Genomic DNA, 8,170 nt, shown 5'->3' on the forward strand with positions numbered 1-8,170 from the left:
ATATGTACTGTATAAACCACGACGATGAAAGGTATCCTGAAAGCTATGATCCCAACATAACGTCACTCCTAAATTAGATACGAAGTATAAAACCTACTGTAGTGCTTCATGATTAAACTATACATTAAAAATTGAATTAATTGAATTAGAATTATGTTGATTTCTCATAAAAATACAAATATTTGGACATAAAATATAATAGTATATTGTTTTAAAGTTACAAAGTATTTCCAAAATCAGAGTGAAAAATGATTTATATGCAAACTATCCATCCATCCATTTTCTAACCACTTTATCCAATTCAGGGATGTGGGGAAGCCAGAGCCTATCTTAGCAAGCAACCGGCACAAGGCAACTGGCACCCTGCACAGGACACCAGTCCCTCTCAGTACACACACGGACACATACACACTCACACAGGGACAAATTTTTACCTTTGAACCAATGTATCTACCTATTTGAATTGTAAGAAAACCCTTACAAACATGGGGAGAACATACAAATTCCACACAGATAACACCCATGTCAAGAATTGGACCCAGGGACACAGCGGTGAGGCAGCAATGCTAAACACTGTGCTCCTGCATCCCTCCTCCACCACACTCTACCTATAGCTGCCCTTTGTTTAAGCTTGGAGTCCCAGCTTCTCTGTCCTATGGCCAGGGGATTGTCTCTTAACCAGGCAAATTAAGCCAAACCATCTTACAGTTAAAATACTTAATAAATATACACAAAGCATCTGATTCTTGTTGTTATTCCTAGTGAGCCCCTGGTTTGTAGCTGCTCTGGGAATGCCGTAGGTCAAACATTCTTACAATGACATTCTTGCAAACGGTGTTGGCTCTCAGCTTGCTTGCAAACACTTGGGAGAGTTTATATCTTAATGAAGATGAATGAGCACCTTGGTTTTTCATTACAAATAGTGGCTTTTCAGCAGCTGAGGTTTTCTTTTTCATTTATTGTTAGTCTTTGCAAGTTCTTCGTTTGGGGGGTAAAAAAGTATTCCCTTCAGAAGACAAGCATTAACCAGCAGATTTAAATCCCATCCATCTTGTTACTCTTATGGTGTAAGGAAATAAGACTGATCTATGGCAGTGTTATACTCTGACACTTCCCATCTTAGAATTGTACAGGCAGCGGGAGACAAGACACCATCATCCATATACAGTAGAAAGTACACTGCTCTCTTTGGACACGTGAACCCATAACCTGGCTGTAGCCTAATTTACACCTCCCACTAAGAGCATCAGAATTATGTCATTACCTAGAATCCACTGTTGAACTTTAATCCCAAGTAATATGTGTGAAATATCTTATTATTATTACCCATCCATTTTCTAACCACTCCAATTAATTCAGTGTTTCTTGGGAGCCAGAGCCTGTCCCAGCAAGCAATGGGCGCAAGGCAGGATACACCTTGGACAGGATGCCAGTCCATATAACCAAGGTCCTGACTCTCTGTGGTCATTAAAAATCCCAGGGCGTTTCTCGAAAAGAGTAGGGGTGCAACCCAGACGTCCTGGCCAAATTTCCCATTGGCCCTTACCAATCATGGCCTCCTAATAATCCCCATCTCTGAACTGGCTTCATTACTCTACTCTCCTCCCCACTAATAGCTGATGTGCGGTGAGCGTTCTGGCACACTATGGCTGCCGTTGCATCATCCAGGTGGATGCTGCACATTGGTGGTGGTGGAGGAGAGTCCCCATTACCTGTAAAGCGCTTTGAGTGGAGTGTCCAGAAAAGCGCTATATAAGTGTAAGCAATTATTATTATATAGTATTATTGTTCTTGTTAAACAGTCTCCGGATATATAACTTACTGTATGTTTGGAAAGAAAAGATGTAAAGTACAGTATATTGAAGACCTTTAAGAACTGGGAGACAAAAAAGGAGAGAACTGCATAGAAAATTGTGGGTTTCAGTGAATTGCAGGACTACTGGAAGTTAAGAGAGGAAACTCCAAGAGGTGAACAACAGGCATCAACGTCATTACAAAAAAGACAGCAATGAAGAGTAATGCCATTGAGATAGAAAGGATGGCAGAGACTAGAATTACATTTGCAATTAAATACAGACTCCACAGAACACAGACTTGTTGTTAATGCATTACTTTCTTCCAGAATAAGCCCGAGAATCAGAGAATCAACTTGGAGTGACCCTAGTGGAGTGCAGAATTTGACATCAGATACACTTTGGACGGTCAGGTACTTTGTCAAAAAATCTGGGTACTCTTCTCAAGCAGTTTATTTTAGACTCATGTCAGAAATATTACAAGGGTGTCCTTCTATCTCCTGTGTCATAGATCTAATGACAACCTATTCTGTTTCAGTTAGATTCTGGGATGGTGGTACACACCTTCATTTTCTCTACATTAGACTACTGACTACTGTGTTTGTGTTTGCTGTTTGTTTTCTACCACTTCTAAGTGAAACCTTACCAGATTTTTAAATGTTCAAAACAGTGTCCTAAAGATTTATTTCAAAAGCCTCACCCTGACCTATAAAGTTCTTAACTATTGGAAAGCCTTGTATCTCAGAGACTTGCTGAGCTTGCTGAGGTCTACCTCAGCAGCTCTGCTCTTTAAATTCTGGTTTATTGTGTGTCTTGAATGAAGTGATCACAGGCTTATTCAGTGTAAACTGAATTTGAGGGATTGAGGGAGCAACACTGGTGAAAAGAATGAAAATGATCTTGTTTTCCTAAGAAATAAAGCTTTTCTGTTTTATTTAGAACAAGTTAAATAGGATAAATTAAAAAGTACAATGACCCCCAAATTAAAAACAATAATACTAAGCAGTAAGGACATTAGATCATTCAGCTGTAAATTTGTAAGAGATACAACTGAAGACAAGTGAAGCATGAAGAAAACCATACAAAGACTAATGATCAGAAAAATACACATATTCTTGCAATTAGGCAGAAAGATGGGACCACAGTCAGAAACTGAGAACTGATTGTCTAAAGAGTTGAAGAATGTTCTGAGAAATTATAGATTGATGACAGTGCCAACAAAGACAATGTAAACAGAGACTGAACTCTGATTACACACAAGGTATCAGACGTTCTCCCAGAGGAAGAGAAACATGCTGTCAAGCACATGGAGAATTGAAAGGCACCTGGATGTGTTGGCATGTCAGTTGATATTATCAAAAGAAGGTGGAAACGGTCTTTTAAAATTATTGGCATTGCAAAACTATAGCAAGAAAGCAGTTGAAGAGGACTTCAGACATTACAGCCTGATGAGCTCACTGCCTGTAATCTACAAGACTTCCAAAATGGTGCTCACAAACAGTCTTGAGAGAAAACTGGTTGTAATTACATTTGCACCAAACCTAAAAGAACTGCAATTACAGCTTCAATTCCAGGAACTTTATACATCACCAGCATCAAAGCAGGCCTGATAATAAACTGAGAGAAAACAGTGATGTTTCTTTGTGTGTCTTCTGATTTGTGTTTCACTCTTTATTGTGATGAAGTCACCTGGATTGACTTTGTCAATTCCTATGAGCATTCTGAATACATTTACTGCATATGGTCCCCTATAGTATTCTCTGTACAAGACCAAAAAGATTCCATTCCTCCAGAAACAGGTTAAAAGGATTAGCTACCCTCTGATAGGGAGAAATTAGGTGTGAACTCTCTGGTAGACAGAACCACTTCAGCAAATGGTGCAGTCTTAATGAAACTCATTAAGGTTTAGACATACAGTAAAGAGGAAACTAATTATTCTATCAGGTTGTGGGACATACAGTATTAGAGAAAACAAGGAGTTTTATTACACTGGGTTATGGCTAAGGATAATGTAGATCATTAATAGAAATCAGAAAGTGTAGTGGTCTTAGTAGAGATCTGTGTGATACTCCATTAATTCTATCACCTCAATTTAAGCATTCACACCTTATCTGTACTCTGTACTCTCAAACCAAATACTACATGTAAGATGACTTTTCATCATCTCTTTAGAACTTCCACTTCTGAAAATCTAAGGCCAAATGAAACAGTATGTTCCATATTCATATCCATTACTGTTGTTGCTTGTTCATAGAATTGTAATAAGTTGGTTATACAAGACCCACCTTTTCTAAATTCCTACTGACTATGCCCTAGGATTTTATTGTCATATAAGTGATTCTAAAATTCGGTTCTAATAACTGTTTCCATAACCTTACATGTAATAGAAGTCAGACTTACTTGTCTATAATAACTTGGTGCAATTTTCTCACCCTTCTTATGAAACACTACATTAGAAATTCTCCAGTCTGTGGGTACTACCCCTGTCTTGAGCAACTGTTGGAAGAGTTGTGTCAATGTCTTCTAAATAACTTCTCTCCTTTCTTTAAGTACAATTCTAAAACAGCATTGAGATCCCAAAATACTTCAACCTTTTCAATACTAATACTGTACTAGATAATACAAAAACTTTGTCCTACTGCTGCCAGAGGCAATTCATCAACCATATGAGATACACCTTTGTTCAGCAACTGTCAGAAGATCTGCAATCTCATTCTATTATCTGAAGTCATATAAAAGCTTTCAATAAAGTGTCTTGCAGGAGAAAAGTTGTTATTTAAATTTATGATTATCCTATTGTAAGTCATGATTTTGATAGTACCAAATGACCCAATGAATATAATTTTGACAATTAATAACAAGTAACAACACTTAGGCTGTGCTCTGCACATTTTAATTTAAAAGGTAAATCACATGATTCAGCCATTATTCAGTAGTTTCAATATTATGTGTTTGCATGATCTGCATGGTGGCAATCCTGTATAACTGTAAGTGCTATGACTTGGTTCCTCTCTTTTAAATTTTGTGCTTCAGTCTCCGTTTTATTAAACAATTCCTCAGTTTTCCGCTTCCAAGTCCTTAGAAAAATAAGCGCAGCACTTAGAGGTTCTTTGCAGCCAAGTAAAATATATCCATAGTCTCTGGTCACAGTATCATTTCCACAGTTGGTACTCTGGGCATTGCTGATATGTCATTTCCCATAAAAATAGGTTTTCATGATGTGGTACTTTAGAATATGAGCTCTACAGCTGTATTAAATGATACCTGCTTTTTATTTACATATTACAGTATTACACTTTCAACTGCCTAATTGTAGCAACAGAATGTACATATGGGTAATGTCATTTTAAAACAAGGTGTTCCTCACTAGAGCATTGTGTTCTGCTGTTAATTATAAATTACTTTCACCACTCTTTCTTTCCAGTGCCTCAGAGCTTCTGTCTTTCAATGTAGGTCAGCAGTGAGGTAATTATTTTAATCACCAGAGGATCACTTGCTTGAAATGTAAGCAAAGTTTTCTTTCAACAGATACTGATTTGCTTTCATAGTACCTTTAAATTGCAAAAATAGACACATGTATGTTTTCTGAGACTGTATCTACATGTACTGTAAGAGGTCAAAAAGACTTACCAGCAGATCATTTTTAGCAGATGTTTTTTTTTAAATGGTTTCAGAAATCTAAGTGCTAAACAGTGATGTTTTAAAGTATTGCCAAAGTGAAGAGTGTTGTAAAATCATAAACTGAAAAATAGTGTCTAAAATATAGTTTAAAATACCACATGTGCAGTACTGTACATTTCACTCCCTATTGTTACTCTGAGAGGCATTTTTGCTTCAGTATACACTACATTTCAGGAGATAAATATAACTTGGAAGTGTTACATAACATTTTAAATTTTGTATTTTATTCTCCAAAAAAACTATACACAAGTGGAGTATTCGTGTAGATGATGAAGGGGCTCTCTATCCTGGCACTTCTAAAAAACAAATGAGAGATTTTGGCCTGACTGTTGAGTAGAGTGTGAAAAGGTTGTTTTTAATTATAAGTTTGTTTTCTGGTCAAAAGTGAATCACCTGGCAAAGTGACCGGTATAGAACATGACCTAAGATTATAAACAGATTATAAACAAGAGAAGGGCCAGCTACTGTAGATTGGTTGGTAAAGATCGATGTTGAGAATATAATAATGTATTTACCCAGATTTATTTACTCCCGAGACATATAAAATATAAAGAAAAACTGTGTGCTGTTGTATTTTTTTAAAATGTTTTATAGAATAATTTAAGCAGAGGGGCTTCTCTAGATGTACGTTTCTACCTATTATTCAAGTTGTTTTAATGTTGTTTTAAAACTCTTCCATTTCAACATTACAAGCAGTGAATCTAAAAAATAAAACTTATGGCATTTGTAAATTGTAATACATTTAATTGTTTTTTAGCTCTGTTGGTTTGAACAGTCTCCAACCATTTAACACATAACAATTAAAAATCACTCTGTCATTATCATAATACAAAACAGCTTTCTTACAGTTGTGTATGGTCTAGATGAACACAGCAGTCTCAGTCTGTCACTTGCTTTGGCAAAGCTGGCTTCAGAGATTAATGGCTTGCATCCTTGATGAAGAGGTATGGGAATTGCAATAGCTCTTTTCCTCCAGTTAGGGGCCACTGTCTCCAAAGGTGTTGAACAGCTCCCAGAAAATGTATCCTGACTGATCAGTCGAGCAGTGTATTTTGTGTTTTGATTGTGCTCAAGGCTTGTAGAATCATAAAAATGCTTCTTTAATTAACAGTACACAATACAGCATTTATTTATGCCTTTGAAAGCAACTGAACTATATCAGTACAACCCTCCACTTGCAATGAAATTAACTATAGAGGACTATGGTCAAAAACTGTTTTATACACAATATCACAGAGACCCTGTGATAAAATGAGTTAAGCTTTTTTTACTTTATACTTAATGACATGCAATATTTATCCTCAAGTGTATTTTCAAATCACTGACCATATTGACGAAATGGTACATATATTACCTTGACTCGTCCCTGCTGATTTAATCTTGTTGTTCCATCTCACAAGTCAGAAGAGAAGTACTCTCTTCAATAGTAGGTGTGGCACTCCAGTTGGGTGTGTCATAATGGAAACTTCGAAATAGGTGGTTCCCTAGGAAAGCAGACACACATACACAGACATAGGGCACAAACTAGTGCTTTTTATAATGCAGGAAAAGCAAAACCAAACAAACCACCAAATCGATAGCCTTATTTGAGCCTGTAGTCCCTCACTATTCACACCAGGCAGCTGAACAAGACTCTCCAAGACTTCAGTCTCTATTTCTTTGAGATTCTTTATATAACTCTCCAAAAATGATCTACTAAATACCAAACAGGATAAATGAACTCAATGGTGTGTTCTAGTTAATATTTGTTTTGTTCTTAAGTTCTTATGTTATACTGTAAATCACGAAGAAAATATTTATCTTGCTTGTTTCAATCTATTCGAGCCTTTTTTTGCAGTCGTCTTCAATTCGGAATATTATGTGCTGTTTTGCTAACTTGCACATTGTAATTAATAAGATTTTCTAGGCTAGGCTGGATATATTTAAACATATTACAACAAAGATACTTAAATCTGCAGTGGATGTCAATGAAGCAGCTGCATGTCATAATTGTATTATTATATTTTGTAAATGAAACTTTAATTTCTAAAATATTGAATATTTTCTTCATTTTCAAGACCCTGCACTAAGTGAAATTAAATGCCAAATTTTAAAATAAAAACCTTACTGTCGTTTAATGGGATCACACAATTTATTGTTAAATTGGAGCATAATTGTTAACCATTACTCTCTGATCCTAGCCCATCCCAAAAGAATCATCAGTGATGAAACAACATGACCGTGTAGTTTGTTCCAGACTGAACAAACCTTTGGGTAAGGAAAGGTCTCATTTTAAATGACTTCCACATAGGTTCTCCTCGAACACATAGTTTTCACATTTTGTTGTTTTAAGCTATGCATCTATGACGCTCTGAAATAGCGATTCATACAGTATGTGTTCAATACACAACCTAAGAAAGAAATAAGTAAATATAATTAATATGAAAGAAAAATTAAAAACATGATTGTATAGGTATTCAAACCCTTTGCAGTGGAAAACCTGAATTAAGACAGGTATAGATAATTATCTTAATGAGCCAACCATTTAGTTGAGTTGCCCTTGTCTTTGTGTAATAATAGGGGTTTACATGATTTCACAATAAATATGTCTCTGAAGGGTCCCTCAGTTTGGAAGTAAATTTCAAGCAGATTCAATCATGAAGACCAAAGAACTTTTAAAACAACTCAATGATATAGTAGTATAAAGGCACAGATCA

Source organism: Lepisosteus oculatus, chromosome 2 (genome assembly GCF_040954835.1).
Source record: "Lepisosteus oculatus isolate fLepOcu1 chromosome 2, fLepOcu1.hap2, whole genome shotgun sequence".
NCBI classification, from domain to species: domain Eukaryota; kingdom Metazoa; phylum Chordata; class Actinopteri; order Semionotiformes; family Lepisosteidae; genus Lepisosteus; species Lepisosteus oculatus.